The sequence below is a fragment of the Giraffa tippelskirchi genome, chromosome 4, assembly GCF_054371585.1.
Source record: "Giraffa tippelskirchi isolate mGirTip1 chromosome 4, T2T-mGirTip1v1.2.pri, whole genome shotgun sequence".
In the NCBI taxonomy this organism is placed as follows: Eukaryota; Metazoa; Chordata; class Mammalia; order Artiodactyla; family Giraffidae; genus Giraffa; species Giraffa tippelskirchi.
This window is the reverse complement of record NC_137278.1, coordinates 191,639,954-191,655,691: the sequence shown is the minus strand read 5'-3', so window position 1 is coordinate 191,655,691 and position 15,738 is coordinate 191,639,954. Positions and strand designations below refer to the sequence as shown.

The 15,738-nt window shown below is 42.4% G+C and overlaps 1 protein-coding gene and 1 long non-coding RNA gene across 12 annotated transcripts in view; one reads left to right on the top strand and one right to left on the bottom strand.

Moving 5' to 3' along the window:
* GPR19 (G protein-coupled receptor 19) overlaps window positions 1–15,738 on the bottom strand; it is a 34,858-nt gene that overhangs the window by 14,236 nt on the left and 4,884 nt on the right. For 6 of the 11 annotated variants that reach the window (XM_081589275.1, XM_081589274.1, XM_081589280.1 and 3 more), the window contains exon 3: window positions 8,852–8,998. The exons of 1 other annotated variant lie outside the window; for it this stretch is intronic. The gene's annotated coding sequence lies outside the window, so the exon portion shown is untranslated. Of the gene's footprint in view, window positions 1–1,374; window positions 1,487–8,851; window positions 8,999–9,791; window positions 9,957–15,738 lie in introns of those variants that run through there. 4 more of the 11 variants (XM_081589279.1, XM_081589284.1, XM_081589283.1 and 1 more) reach the window with 2 other exon arrangements.
* On the top strand, window positions 2,024–9,556 carry LOC145545256 (uncharacterized). The gene is made up of 3 exons (XR_014081973.1): window positions 2,024–2,260; window positions 8,664–9,001; window positions 9,193–9,556. It is a non-coding gene; the product is annotated as an uncharacterized LOC145545256 (long non-coding RNA).

Genomic DNA, 15,738 nt, shown 5'->3' with positions numbered 1-15,738 from the left:
GAGGTCTGACACCCCTCTGAAGGTCACTGCTCCACGGGGTCAGTGGCTGCCCACTGGTAAGTGCAACCTGAAGACCCCACTGCCTGGTATAGAGAGAGGGTAAGTCATTGAGATACTGATGTGTGTGCACTGTGCTCCTTGCTGGGACTTTTTTCCTGTCCTCTGCTGAGAATGAACCCAGGCCTAAGCACTGCCTTGTCTTAGAGGAGAGTTGCCTCACCAGGCCTGAAACAAGACTGTTTCCTTGGCTTTTGTTTTCTGGATGCTGGGTTCTCTGGTTGGCAGGGGAGGGGGTGTGTGGAATTTTTGTATTTCTGTACAGGGGAGGAGGGAGAAACTAGGACCTCTGAACCACGAGTGTGGCTGTGCCCCCTGGAGTCCTGCAAAGGGGAGTCCTAGATGAGCACAAGGGATCTTTTGAGGATGATCAAAGGTTGTGAAATTGGATTATGTGATGGTTGTACAATTCTGTAAATATTAACAAAAATCACTGAATTGTACCCTTAAAACAAGTGAATTTTATGGCATGTAAATAAAGCAATTAAAAAGAAAACGCAGGCCTGGGACTGTTGCCTTACTTGCTCACTGTGCTCCAGGTAAGGGACAGGTGGTGATGCAGGTTTGCAGGTAGGGAGGGGGTCCAAGGGATGGAGTTCCCCAGCTGGAAAAGAGGCCACTGCCCAGGTTGGGGGTGGGGTGGGGGGGTATACTGAGGCAGCAGATTCACCAGCCTTCAAGTACACACCAGTTCAGGCCATAATTATATCTCTGCCATAATCAGAGGGGATCCAAGCCTAGAGGGGCCACCCTATCTTTTTGTAGTGTATAAGAGCCCCGAGTCCTAGAAAGAGGATGAGAATCCTAGTAATGTTTGTCACCAACTTTCCCATTGTCCTGGGAGGATGGAGCCTTGCCATTATTTAAAGGAAATAACATGTACACTCCACAGGGGCACACAGAGATGGGAATGATTGATGCGACTTAGCACACTCTCAGACGACATGTATAGTAGGCAGAATGCCACCCCACTGCCCCGCAAGAAGTCCATACCTCCATCCCTGTGAATATGTTACACTAAATAGCAAAAGGGACTCTACATATACAATTACGGTTATGCAACTTAAAATGGGAAGATGATCTTGAATTAGCCAGGGGGGCCCAAACTAATGAGCCCTTTCAGAGACAGAACTTTCTCGGCTGATAGCAGAGAGCTCCAACAGAAGCCAGAGACAGATACCAAGAGTGAGAAGGAACTGATATGCTGCTCTGGCTCTGAGGTGGAGGGACCCACAGGCAAGAACCAGGGGGAGGCCTGGGGGAGCTACGGGTGGTCCCCAACTGACAGCAATCAAGGAAATGCACCCTAGGTCCTACCAGCACGAGGCCCGGGATTCCACCAACCACAGATAGGAGCTTGGAAGGGTAATCAGCCCTGGAGCCTCTCCGAAGAGTGCTGTCCTCAACACCTTGAAGCCTTGGGAGTCTCTATGCGGAGAAACCAGCCAAGCCCACCCAGACTTCTGATCTGCAGAACTGTGATGTAATCAATGGTTGCGATTGTGTTGGCTAAGTTTGTGTTCGTTTGTGACAGCAGCAACAGAAACATTCAATATAGATTTGTTATAAAACTGAGTGTGAACACTGAAACTCATACCAGCCATTCTATCACCTTCCACTACCCTACCAGTATCTAGGATATTATAAACCCCCAAAAGCTTAAAGAATGGAGTACTTTCTACTTCACCTTTAATATTAGACTATAGGCTGAGAAACCCAAGTTATAATTCTGATTAGAAGCACTAAAAAGCAAATCAAGAGACCCAGGTCTTATTTTTATATCAGTGTAAGGACCTCAAGTAAATTTATCTCCCTGAATCTCTATTTCCATGTCTGCAACAAAAATGAGTTGATCCAGATGATTTCTAAGGTCATGTTCGCTGTATGAACTAAAACTGACAGGCAGACATCATAATGAGCAACACACATTCATTTAACTTATAAGCCACCACTCTCAGCTGGTGGAGAGCTCCTCCTGAAAGTGCACTTTGATGGGAGGAGAGGAAAGCTGTTAAGGGATGCTGGGGTCCAGTCCAAGGTCACTAGTCTCGGTCTCCAAAGGAGAGATGAATTGTACTGAGGGGCCAGCCAAGCCATCCTCAGTAGTTACCCTGGATGTGCCAACAATCTCCTACTGAAGATTCCTCACAAGAAGTGGTCTGGTCTAAGAAAACCTGCCACCTGTGTTTGCTTCCCATCTCAGGTAACACCAGACTTCTTGGGGAGGAGAAATACTTGCTAGAAACCCTGACTGTTCCCTACCAATTTTTCACACCTCTCTTCCTAGAATGGGATCTTTCAAGTTTTGAAGAAAATAATTTGGCCAAAGAATTTGCACCTCAGTAAACTCAATTTATTACAACAAACATTTTTTGAACAGCTGCTGTGTGCTCGTTGAATGCAAGTTTGGGAGGGAAATGTTCAATTTCATTTCCAATCTCTGATTTCAGTATCAACATCTTTAGTAATGAGACTGAAATAGGAGAGATGTGGGGAGGCAAAGACCAGATTCATTACAATCAAAGCAAAGAGCTGAACAGTAGATGCGATCTACAGCCTTTTGAAAAGAGGGTGAAGGATTCATTAAGAACTGAGTATAAGCACTGAATAGTGTTAGTGTTAGTCGCTCAGTCGTGCCCGACTCTTTGCGACCCCATAGACTGCAGCCCACCAGGCTCCTGTGTCCATTAGATTTTCCAGGCAAGGATACTGGAGTGGGTTGCCATTTCCTTCTCCAGGGGATCTTCCAACCCAGGGATCGAACCCGGGTCTCCTGCACTGCAGGAAGATTCTTTACCGACTGAGCTACAAGGAGGTTTTTAGCACTGAGCAACTTCACTTTCACTTTTCCCTTTCATGCACTGGAGAAGGAAATGGCAACCCACTCCAGTATTCTTGCCTGGAGAATCCCAGGGATGGCGGAGCCTGGTGGGCTGCCGTCTATGGGATCGCACAGAGTCGGACACAACTGAAGTGACTTAGCAACAGCAGCAGCAGCAGCAAGTTACCAAAAACTTCTCTTTTTCAGAAGCATTTACATGCTGTCTCACATCAAGTTCACATCCACACTCTGGGTAAATTTTGATCTGCACCACTGTCCTCAATCATGGTTTTCCAAGAAAGCTACCTTCAAGCTCATGGAGAAGCTAGATTTGAATGTGCAGCACATGTATTTTTCGTGGACATATTATGCAACTATGTATGTGGTCAGATGTGATTAAAAATATGGTTGAACACATTTGCGTATGTTTCACATGGTTAATAACATATCTTAGTGCCATATATTTTTAGACATTTTGTCAGTTAAAATGCTACTGTTATCACTTCTCAGTGCTTATTTTAATTTTCTCTGCATATAAGCAATGACTGACCGAAATCACCAACACCAGCAATTTTCAACTTCCTCTTCAGAAGTAGGTGTGACATTGAGTCCATACATGTGATATACTCCTACAGACATATCCAGGATTATGTGCAACACTTGGCACTCAGACTACAATCTTCAACCCAAGAAGTCATGTAGTCATGTAGAAAAGAAAATACTTATGTCGACATCCTTAAATTTATTATAATAAGTTTTTTAAAAAATGAATAAACAGCAAACTTTGGTATTTTATTTAGCTAGAAATTATTTGCAACAGACACCCTTTGTTTGGGACATATTTTGACACTTTGGTTGATAAGCACTGCCCTGCTATACCATAAGTGTATGCTTGAAATCCCAATTCCTGAAGGCTAAAGGTGCATAGAACCAGAGAAAAAAGTAATAAAAGAGAAACACATTCTCCACACTGGGCAATGGTGGGATAAGATAAACCTATGACAAGAGTCCACTAATGAGCATTTTTCTGGAAGTAACTAATTTCCTACCTATGCTCTTTAAAGCCACTGACATCCCAGGCAGTTTTCATAGCCTGTATCTAAATTCAAAGGTGTATCTCCTTCTTGACATGTAGAAGAAAATACTCTAAACACATTTAAAATATGAAGAGGCTATGTTATCTCAACCACCATGCATGGTTCAAAGCACAGGCTCTTAAGACTAGTGGTCCAGAGGTCATTTTGCCTCCCAGGGGACATTTGGCAATATTGGGACACTCTTGATTTTCACAACTCAGGGAGGAAAGTGTTGAAATCTTGTAGGTAGAGGCCAGGGATGCTGCTAAACATACTACAATAGAAAGGACAAGTGCTCCATTCCCAACACAGAACTGTGTGATCCAAGATGCCAATAGTGCTGAGGCTTCTCAGCACTTTTCAGGTTGCTCTCAAGCCAACCTGCCTGGGTTTCAAATCACCTGTTACTTGTATAAGTTACTTAACATCTATGTGCTTATTGTCTTTACCAGTAAAACTAGAATAATAACAGTTTCCACCTTATTGATTTCTTGTGAGAAAAAAATGAAACAGAAAGGAGCTAAGAACAATGTCCGGAACAAAGCCAGAGCTTAACAAATGTTTAGTTTTGTTATCACTATATGCATTGAAAAAGACGGAGAAGAAAAACACCAAATTTTTAAAATAAGTTGTTTCTAGGTGGCCAGACCACAACTGATTTTTATTTTCATTATTCTTTTATATGTCTTTATATTTTCCAAATTTTCTAGAATTATATTTGTTATTACTCTAAAATCCAAAAATATTTTTAAAAGAATATAGAGGAAAGAATTTTCCTTTGGGACATAGTGGAACCAGAAAGACTTGGATTCAGATGCTGGCTTTATTTGCTGTGTGTGGCTTTGGGCAGATTAGTTACCCTGAGCTTCAGTTTCCTGATCAGAAATTGGGTCTAGTAATGCATTTCAGAGAGCTTCCATCAAGATTAAACATGACAGTCATTCAGTGCCTTGGAAATATGCTGAATGACAGGCTCCAAGAGATGAGTGCTTTCCAAGTATGGCCCAGGAAAAATGATGCTACAAACAGGGAAATATATTCATGACGGTGACTGCTCTTTTGGTTTTTAAACTGTCCTCTCATCTCAACCCACTGTTTGTCTGGACTCAGAGGAGAATTGCACCCATACTCTGATCCTTGTCTCTATTCCTTCTACCTCCCCACATACACATCCTAGGAAAGGATCTGATAATCTGGTGGGCAGGGCAGACTAGCAGCCAGAAGTTACTGTGAGTGAAAGGCAGGACCCAGGTATCACTTTCACAAGCTTCATGCACCCTCACTGTTCCTCTTTGTATTTCTTCTTTCATCCCCAGCCTCCAAGCTGAAAGTGTTCTTAGCAAGGTCTCTCCTCCAGGGGAGCCTCTCCACTTTCTCTCTGTCTGCTCCTGTTCAGCTGGTTGAGAGGACTGTCCCCTTTTAGATTTGAGGGGGATGAGTGGAAACCCAGAGAGGCCTCTAGATCCAAGCCTCTTGTGCGCACAGCCCTGCTCATCTGAGGAGGCCAGCAAGCGTGCAGTAGGCAAGCAGCATCGGCCCAGCTGTACAGTGTTTCCAGCAGGGCTGTTTCTTGTCCACAATTCATTCACTCCAGGCCACACTGAAGGCTGGGAGGATGAGTAGACAGTATTAAAGGACACACACCTTATCCACAAACCCTACTCTTAAATGTTCTTATTGTTCTTTAATCAGAGGGAAAAAGAATTGTTGTTCCTAAGTCATGTCTGACTCATTTGTGACCCCATGGACTGTAGCCTGCCAGGCTCCTCTGTCCACGGGATTTCCCAGGCAAGAATACTGGCGTGGGTTACGTTTCCTTCTCCAGGGGATCTCCCCAACCCAGGGTTCGAACTTGTGGCTTCTGCACTGGCAGGCGGATTCTTTGCCACTGAGCCACCAGGGAAGCCGGGAAAAAGAATAGAACGGGTTATATTTGTGTATGCTATCAGGAGGGGTGACTATTTTAAGCCTAGTTATTAACCTGATAACTTAAATTCAAATCCCAAGCAACCTTTAAAGATGCCCCGAGACAATCTCTTGTACTCAGGTCCTAATCACCACGGTATGGAAAACGCAGTCTGGCTCAATCCATTCTGACTCTGAAGATCCTATGGTTCTCCAGGGAGGAGTCCTGTAGGCCAGTGGGATGGGATCTTGGTGCAATGTCCCAGGGAGTGGGAGGGATGGTTGGTTAGGACAGGACGGCCTAGGGCAGGAACTGACCTTCTCAAGACATTTTCTCTGGGCCGAAGGTGAACTATGTCAACGTTGGGAGATGATGCCAGGCCAAAAAAAATCAGAGGAAAATGAGACTGTTCAGGGTGCCTCTGTGTAGATGTAAATACAAATATCAGGAGAACTTCATTCTAAATGTAAATAAAATGTCAGGGGGATTGGTAATCCCCAGGAAAAAAATTTATGGATCTTTCTTGAACTCTAGTCTGCTCTAGGGTTGGTCTGACTAGCATATGTAAATTTCAAACATAACTTTAACTGTTGCCAAGTTCTCTCCTGCTGCTGCTAAGTCGCTTCAGTCGTGTCTAACTCTGTGCGACCCCATAGACAGCAGACCACCAGGCTCCCCCGTCCCTGGGATTCTCCAGGCAAGAATACTGGAGTGGGTTGCCATTTCCTCCTCCAATGCATGAAAGTAAAAAGTGAAAGTGAAGTCGCTCAGTCATGTCTGACTCTTCGCGACCCCATGGACTGCAGCCTACCAGGCTCCTCTATCCATGGGATTTTCAAGGCACGAGTACTGGAGTGGGGTGCCACCGCCTTCTCCAAAGTTCTCTCCTACTACACTTTAATCTCCTCAATACCTTTCCCCATAAAAGCATGCAAAACAAAATAGATATGGGCCCCCAGAATGCTGTCAAAGTCTTCAGTCTTCCCATTCTTCATTCAAAAGTGCATATTTAGATGATATCATAAACAGGCCAGGTGCTAAGTGCTAGAAACCCAGAGATGGAAGAAGTGGGTCCCTTCTGTCTAGAAGCTGACTTCAGCTGACTACAATAGTGTTAAGTGTACTTATTCCAGGGAAATGTAGATTTCAGCAAGGATCAAAGGCTTAATCTAAGAACTAAAGTTCAATAAAGTTCAAGGTGTCAGGGAGACACCCTCCTCTCAAAGCGTTTTTCAGTGAAAGCCTGAAGGGAAACACCTTATACCATGAGGAATTTCACAAGTTTTGAATTCCTACCCCCTTTTCTTTCTCTCTGCATCTTTGACCCACCCAATAACTCCTCTAAGTTTTCACACAGCATATAAGAATGAGACGTTATCTTTTCTTGTCAGGGGCCAGAAGGGAAATGACACAGACCAAGAGGAAGTAAACCTTATATTTCAGATATTTCCAGAAGTTAAAAAAATCCCTCTTTTTCCCATAAAACCTAAGATAATTTGTAAAAGAGAGGTCTATTACCTGTTTTAAAGTAAGATAATGTTATTTTAAAGCAATAAATACAGTCAGTTTGATAAAACATAGTTTGTGTTTATAATTTTAGAAGTTTTTAATTTATTTATTTCGAAAACCAGGTAAGTACTGTTAAAGATAATATGGTTAGGCTGGTCTTGTTACTAGGTCTTGAGGATGGAAGAATGTTTCTGGGTTTGATTAAAAAAAAAAAATCAACCATGATGTAATTTTAGATTTCTTTTTTTCCTTTAGACATCATTTGGTCACCATAGCAACACAGTGTTTTACTACCAGATATCTATACAGCACAAGGGAAGAGAAGAACAGGCAATTACTTACTCAGTTATTTGGGGGTACACAATGTGACTAGTGGGATAATTCAAAATTAAATATAGACTTCACTGGGTATCTGTTTTAGCCAGGCAAGCCAATTCAATGTTCTAGTAGTGTCAGCTGAACAAAATTTGTAGCCAAATCAACTGTTGACATCATCTGAAATAACGGAAGCAGGGAAGCAACATAGCTCAGTGGTTAAGAGCATGGACTTTGATGTCAAGTTTTTTCAGTCCAAACCCCGTTTCTCCTATTTGATAGCTGTGTGACCTTGGGAAAGTTCCTTAACTTCTCTGTGCCTTAGTTTCTTCATCTCCAAAATGTGGGTACTAATAATAACTCCCACAGAAGGTTATGATACAGATTAAATAACTGAGTGTGCTTAGAATGATGCCTTACATATAGCAAGAACTTTATAAGTATTTGTTAAATAAAGACAAAATAAAATGTAAATTTGCTAGTTACTCTCTTTGTGTTGGGTAGAAATTACCAAAGGGATCAAGATTTGAGTGCATGGCAGATTCTTTCAGCTTGTAACACTGGAAGATTCCTTTGAGAACTTCCTGGGAGGCTTCTTGGTAGCTATTCTGAAAGATATGAGATTTGGTGGGCAGCCTACCATCCCTAACAGAGAGCTGAAAACAATCACAAGCACTCCTGGTATCAGGGACATCAGAAGGAAGATGATCACACAGCACAAAGAAACAGCATGCTAGCCCACTCAGGCTCCCTCAGCCACAGCCAATAACCTTTGGGAACATGGACACAGAATAAGCAGCTGAAAAAGGATGAAACAGGATTTGATTGTAGTGACATATGAAATCTGCCTGGTGTCAGTAATATTATTTTTCCCTCTCTTTCCAGGATTCAAAGGAAAAAAAAAATCTGTTTCAGCAATGAGTGCTTTGTTTTATTCATTATCACTGTATACAATGTCCATCTCATTTTTCTTCAACAGGCAGTTACTGTGGTGAATTATGCATTTTACAGAACTACCTAGGCATCTTTTCTGGACTTGTGACAAATCAAAAGCCCCTAACCAGCATGTAAGCCAAGACAAAATCTCCGAATGGCCTGGAAAACAGAAGGTATCATGTCCTCTGAGCCAAATTTCAGCCACGAAACCGCGGGGTCTCTAGCACATACCTTCATCTGGACTTGATTTCAGAGACGGTCTCCTTGGTCAGGATCAGCCCTTGCAGAGGAGTTTGGAGGATGCCATAAACCACCATAGAAGCTTGGGAACACAGTCATATCTGTCCTCTGCCTTCCCCTTGGCTCACAGCCTGCTTCCTGGTAGGAAGAGAAGATGACGCTGTGCAGGGTTGACTGTTAAACCATCTTCCCGCCCCCAGCCCCACTCTCTTGGTGCCCCTCCCTTCTCCTTTCCTGGGCTCTGGAATGTGTCACATGGGAAATGGATCATGTGGCTCATGAGGAGACTGTGTCCAGCTTCTCTCTCCCTTCCCCCTCACTTTTCCTTTCAGGAGCACAGAGGCAGAAATCTCCGACCTGATTGGCTCTGACCAAAAATCTCCATATGAAAAGGGGAAGATTCAACCATCCAAACCTCTAGCCTTCTCCACTTTCTTTTTTATTTCTCTTCTGAACATTTTATCCTGGACATGCAGAATTGCTTGGAAGGGAAGGAAAGGATGCTTTCTCCCCAGGCCCTCCCTTTCCTTCTTGTCATCCGTACCCTAAGTTGGAAAGGTGTTTCCTAAGCTCCCTCCGGAGCCCCCTTGGCACATCTGACAAAAATCAAGTGTTCAGCACCACGGACAGCATTATACCTCCTCAGTGCTCATTTGTCTATTTCACTCTCGGGTAAATAAAACTATTTCAAAAATATTTCCCTGAGGTTTTGTGTCTAATATACACCTGGCTATATATAAGTAGGACTCCAACTTCCCTTACTGTTAACTTACTTTTATAAACACAAATACAATTTTTACATATCATCAAATGTCTACCTCCCACCCCATCCCACCATCCATCCACACCCTTTAAACATGCTCCATGTTTTGGGGCTGGAGAGGAAATCCTCATTACACAGTTTACCATATGCCCATATATCTATGCTCACAGGCACAACCACAGAAATATGTAGGTTTCTTGAGTGTGTATGTTCAGATGTCTTTAGCCCCATCCCTAGGCCTCAGGCAGGACTGAGTTAAGAGGCACAGAGCGAGTCTGGTAGGAGCTGTTTTGTGCAGGGTCTTTCCTGCTTCACTGACGTCCCCGTTGCCATGGTGCTAGGTAACTGTTGAAGGGGATGACTGCGTTCAGAACCAGTCACCATGGGACCCTGCTGACTAAAGAAAGGAAGAGGGAACAGAACTGAATTGCAGAGGAGGACTTTCAATTAGCATTTTCAGAGCCAAATTTACCTAATGGGCCCTTTCTTTACTGAATTGCTGCTGACCCTAAATCTTGAAAGGATTCTAGGAATTAGTATGGACACTGTGACGGTAACTCCCTCCATCCTTCACTGCTTCTTTCCTTAAAAATCTATTTAGGTGCAACAGAATGAAAACGCCAGCTTCACAGAACGACTGTGGCGTGCCATCAGAAAGTGGGGTGGGGGTGGGGGGGTGGGGGGGTGGGGGTGGGGGGTTGAAGAACACAGGAAACCTACTTCTCAGGTTGCGGCTTCTGACTTTTATGAGGCCATTCATCTAGATCTAACAGTCTTAAGTGGGAGATACACTAGACCTACACCTGAACTAGGAACAATGTGCATGCTTTATTTTACAGGAGAAAAGATAAATACTGTTTATTGTGACTTGCTGGATTATTTTAAATAAAAATAAATTTGAATAAGGTCAATCCCTTGCATAACATTTGGACTATCCCAAGTTAGGAACTGAATCTATACATTTGCCTCTTTAGGTATACATATAACCTGTTTGTTTCTAACTCAGAATTCTAATCATGGCAATTCTGAATACTGTATTTCTTTGGGGGGGGGTTCAGGTAGAAATATTTCTTTTACTTCTTTTATTCTAGGATAAGAATCAAGTTAATTCTAGTTTTTCTATGTAAGGCTCAGAGAAATTCAAACTCTGTTAATTCTAACACTGGCCCCTTTCAGAAAATTAATTTATCAGGAAAGCTGGACATGTGTTTGAAGAAATTCTTAAGAGTCAGTCAGATGGTGACTTACTATCATCTCTCTCCTCTTAGTGAATAATAAGAATAATAATAACAGCAACAACAGCAGAACCAGCTAATTATTTACCATGAGCCATGATCTCATTTAATCCTCCTATCCAACCAGAGAAAAACTTAATTGTATTTTTCTCATTTATTTAATAGACTGCTTGGAAGTTTAGCCTGACGTGGTAAGAGAAATTATTGTATTTTTAATAAAACATTCATCACACTGGTAAAAAAAATATTGGGAGTGGGGTGATGTATTATGTTTCTCAGCAAATTATGGTGGCTCAGACAGTAAAGATTCCACCTGCAGTGCAGGAGACCTGGGTTGGATCCCTGGGTCAAGAAGATCCCCTGGAGGAGGGCATGGCAACCTACTCCAGTATTCTTGCCTGGAGAATCCCCATGGAAAGAGGAGCCTGGCGAGCTACAATCCATGGGGTGGCAAAGAGTTGGACACGACTGAGCGACTGAGCACATCCAACCATAAGACAGGTACTGCTATTAACATTCCTGCTTTACAGAGAAGGAAACTTAGGGAGGAGAAGTAATATACCCACAACCACACCACTCGTTAGTATAGGAGCTAGGACTTGGGACTATTTAGTCTGACTCCAGAGCAGGTACACTATACTATACTATTCTATATCATAAATAATGGATTCATTTAAAGTAACTTATCAGTTTAATGTGACTGATGTGATTCAGTACTATAGGCCTTTGACAGAAGCAATCAGAAAGACTGCTTTAAATCATTTGAGAGCAAAAAAAGACCAAATTATTCATTCTTTTTAGAATGACTGCACATGTACATCATAGCTTAATGATAAAATAAAAACGATTTCATAAGAAATCTTAATCTGAAATATTATTAATAGCTATAAAATGCTATGTAGTATACTAATTCTATTAAAATATTATATTTATAATCACCAAACTCACTCCCTGCCTTTTTGAAGAAAATACAGTTGTCTTCCATCCATCATAAAATCCCATAATATTTGTGTAACTGGGGTCATATTTTGAAAATAATTTATGTAATTTTTTTTTCTCCTCTGCCTGCCTGGGGAATCAATTGGCCTTGGGGATAGGGAATGTGGCACTCTTCAGAGTTACCAAAGTGATGGGAAAAAAAGAAGGAATAAATATTCAGCGTCCAAAATTTAAAACAAGAGTGTACAGCAAGACAACAGGCTTGAAATCCAGGCTACTGTTTTGAAAGCCATTCTCAAAATTCCTTTATTTGTCATCAACCAAATATGGAAGACTTTACTCAGACTGTCTGGTACCATAGAGCAGGCCTTCAGACTGGGGCACGCAGAAATTTTCCAAAGGGTCCCAGAGTCTGTAGCCAGTTCTATGGGAATTAATTTTTAGATCTTTAACTTCCACAAACTGATCTTCCTGTGAACTGGTGCAGTCAAAATATCATGCTGGTTCTTGATTCCCATCTAGAAGTTTTTCTTCCCTTTTACCACAGACTGGTGAACCTCTTACCCACCTCTACCTCAAATCCTACCATGGTGAATTGCCTGGATTTTAAAAAGCTCCTGGGAGCCAAGCAAAGAAACAACTGGAAACACTGAGGATGCTATTGAGATATTAGTGAACTTGCTAACTGAGTTAACACATCCTTTTAAAAAACAAGAGCTTTCCAACCGCTTTAAACAAAGCTGAAAGCAAACCACTATCCAATTGTCCACTGAGGGATTCATTAAAACAGTTCTCTTAAAGAAAGATCTATTTACCAAAGAATGCCAGCTAAGAAATGCAGAATATAATAGTTAGAACACCATTTTTGCAGGCCCCAGTGTAATAAATGATTCAGGCAAGGACAACAACAGATATTCAAACTATGAGATCAAAAGTTGTTGGGAACAGGTTGTTTGTAGATTATTTACAAACTTTCAATGGTGAGACTGGGAGAGGAGGTCATCGTCTTAACCAAGTGACCAAATTTAGCATCACTAACAATGGTGGGCCACAGTCCATAGGGTCGCAAAGGGTCGGACATGACTGAGCACACATACAACAATGGGACAACCTGAAATTAGTGCCTAACATAAAGCAATGTAACCTACCCAACATTACTAATGAAGTATTCTTTCCAAAAACATTTATCTAAATATAATCAAACCTCTATACAGTGTGCCTCTCGGGGGGTGGGGGGGTGGGGAATGCAGTGGTTGGAGAAACAAATCAAAGACATTATAAGAAAAAAATTAACCAAATTGAGAATATAGAATATTCTGCAAGAGAACCAGTCTGGACTTATCAGGTCATTATTTTAAAATAAGAAGGGTGAACTGTGACAGATTAAAGAGACTAAAGAAACCAACTGCAAAGCATGTAATTTGATGAGATGCTGACTGAGGAGGGAGAGTTAGTATAATAGTATAAAATAGCTCTAAAATATTTTGGGGACAATTGGGGAAATTTGTCTTGTGATTTGTATTAGATGGTGTCATGAAATCATTATTTCTATTAGGTGTGAGAAAGGAATTGTAGTTAATGGTGGATTTTCTTATTCTTAGGAGATGTTGAAGAATTAAGGATGAAAGGTCAAGATGAATTCAAGTTACCCACATGTGGTTAAACAAGAAAAAATACATACATACATAATCAGAAAGGGAAAGTAACAACTGGCAAATCTAGGTGAAGAGTGTGTGGGTGTTTACTGTACCGTACTTTCAACTCTGTTGTCTGAATGAAAATGGAAAGTAATAAATTCTGCTCTGTGGTGGACAAGGACATGCCATACAGAGAGTAAGAGTCTCTCCCTCTAGATCTCAGGTTCAGAGAGAAAGAGATAAAGGAGAATAAAGCAGCCAGTCAGTGGACCTGACTCCTTTTAGACCAAAGAAGGAAATGAGAGTATTCATTTTCTCTTGGTGACTCTTTCAAAGTACTGGAAACAATGGCTTCAAACAACACACATCTATTGTCTTACTGTATTGTAGGTCAGAAATCCAACATGGGTCTTAGGGCTCAGATCATGGTGACAGTAAGGCTGTGTTCTCTTCTGGAGGCTACAGAGAGAGAATCTGTTTCAATGCTGCCTACATCCCTTGGTTCATAACCCCCTTACTTCATCTTCAAAACCAACCACCTTGTATCTCTTTAACCATTACTCCACAGTCAGAGTAATGGTGAGTAAGTTTAACCACTCCAGAGTCACTCCCTGTGACTCTGACCTCAGATTGGAAAGTCACTAGATTGGATCCACGAGACAATCCAGGATAATCTCCCCTCTCAAGGTCTTAACTTAGTCACATCTACAAAGTCCCTTTCACCCTAGAAGGTAACATATTCACAGGGTGTGAGTATTAGAGTGAATATCTATAGATGTCCTGACTCTGCATACCACAGTAAGTTACCTCCAGCTTGAGAGGAGCACTCAGGACAAGAGATCTCTGCTTTTGCTCCCCTCTGGAGACAGCTGCCAAGCCCCCTCACACCTCATTCTGAACTTTGCATGGCCGTTTGGACCAATGGCAAGTTTTCTACAGCATACACAGGCATACAGAGCAGCTGACCATCCCAAGCATTTCTTTTTCCTTTGAAGCATGGATGCTGAACTAACAGCCATGGAGTCTGCTATGGTCAGGTGAGGTGACTTGATAGCAAGAGTCAAGGGGAAGCAGAGTCCCTAAGGGGAAGAGGCTGATCCTCCCTGGGAGATTTGCCTGAAGCCAAAAATGGGCCATGAATTCATGAGATCCAGGCTTCAGCATCACAAGCCAGCAGGTTCCCCAGTGATCAGGCCAGCAAGGGGAATCATGCAAGAACCCTGCCAGGGCACATGCTAGGTCCAGAATGAAGTCAGGGAATACCACCTTACTCATGAGTCCACAAGGATGTATCTGTTACCCCTCCCCACCCTTCGTACAAATCGACATTATCATCAGAGAAGATGTCAGGACCTCCTTGGGAAACATTATGAAACAGGACACATTTTTATCCAAAGGAGACTTATGCCACCTAAAGGAACCACTTAAATAATGAAATTGAACTATATTTGAGACTGATCTGGATACTTAGTTGGTTTTCCTGTAATTGAACAGTTGGGGTGGCTTTAAAATATGTCCACAAATCTTTGATATGCCTTTCAAATGGTGACACCTAATAATATTTCTCTTGAACGTGGGCCATCCTTACAACCTGTTTCCAATTAAAATGATGTGATAGAAGTGATTCTCTGTAATTTCTGTGGCTAGATCATCACAAGGACAGTTTCTGCCTGGCTCTCTCCCTCTTGGATTACTTATTCTTGGGGAAGCCAGCCACCATGTCATAAGGACACTAATGTTGTACTGCAAAGAGGTCCACACATGGAAAACTGAGGCCTCTCACCAACCAGTGCCAACTAGCAACAGGGCAGTGAGCCACCCTAGTATCAGATCCTCCAGCCCTAGTCAAGTGACTGCAGTCCAGACATCTTTTTTTGTTGTTGTTCTGCTGGGTCTTCACTGCTACACATGGACTTTCCCTAGTTGCAGCAAGGGAGGGCTAATTTCCAGTTGTAGTGCAAAGGCTTCTCATTGCAGTGGCTTCTTTTATGCAGAGCACGGGCTCTACGGTGTGTGGGCTTCAGTAGTTGCAGCATATGAGCTTAGTTACTCTACGTTGTGGTGGAGAAGGAAATGGCAACCCACTCCAGTACTCTTGCCTGGAGAATCCCATAGATGGAGGAGGCTGGTAGGCTGCAGTCCATGGGGTCGCAAAGAGTCAGACACGACTGAGTGACTTCACTTCACTCACTTCATACTTTATCACTGGAGAAGGAAATGGCAACCCACTCCCGTATTCTTGCCTGGAGAATCCCATGGACAGAGGAGCCTGGCTGGCCATGGTCTATGGGGTCACAGAGAGTC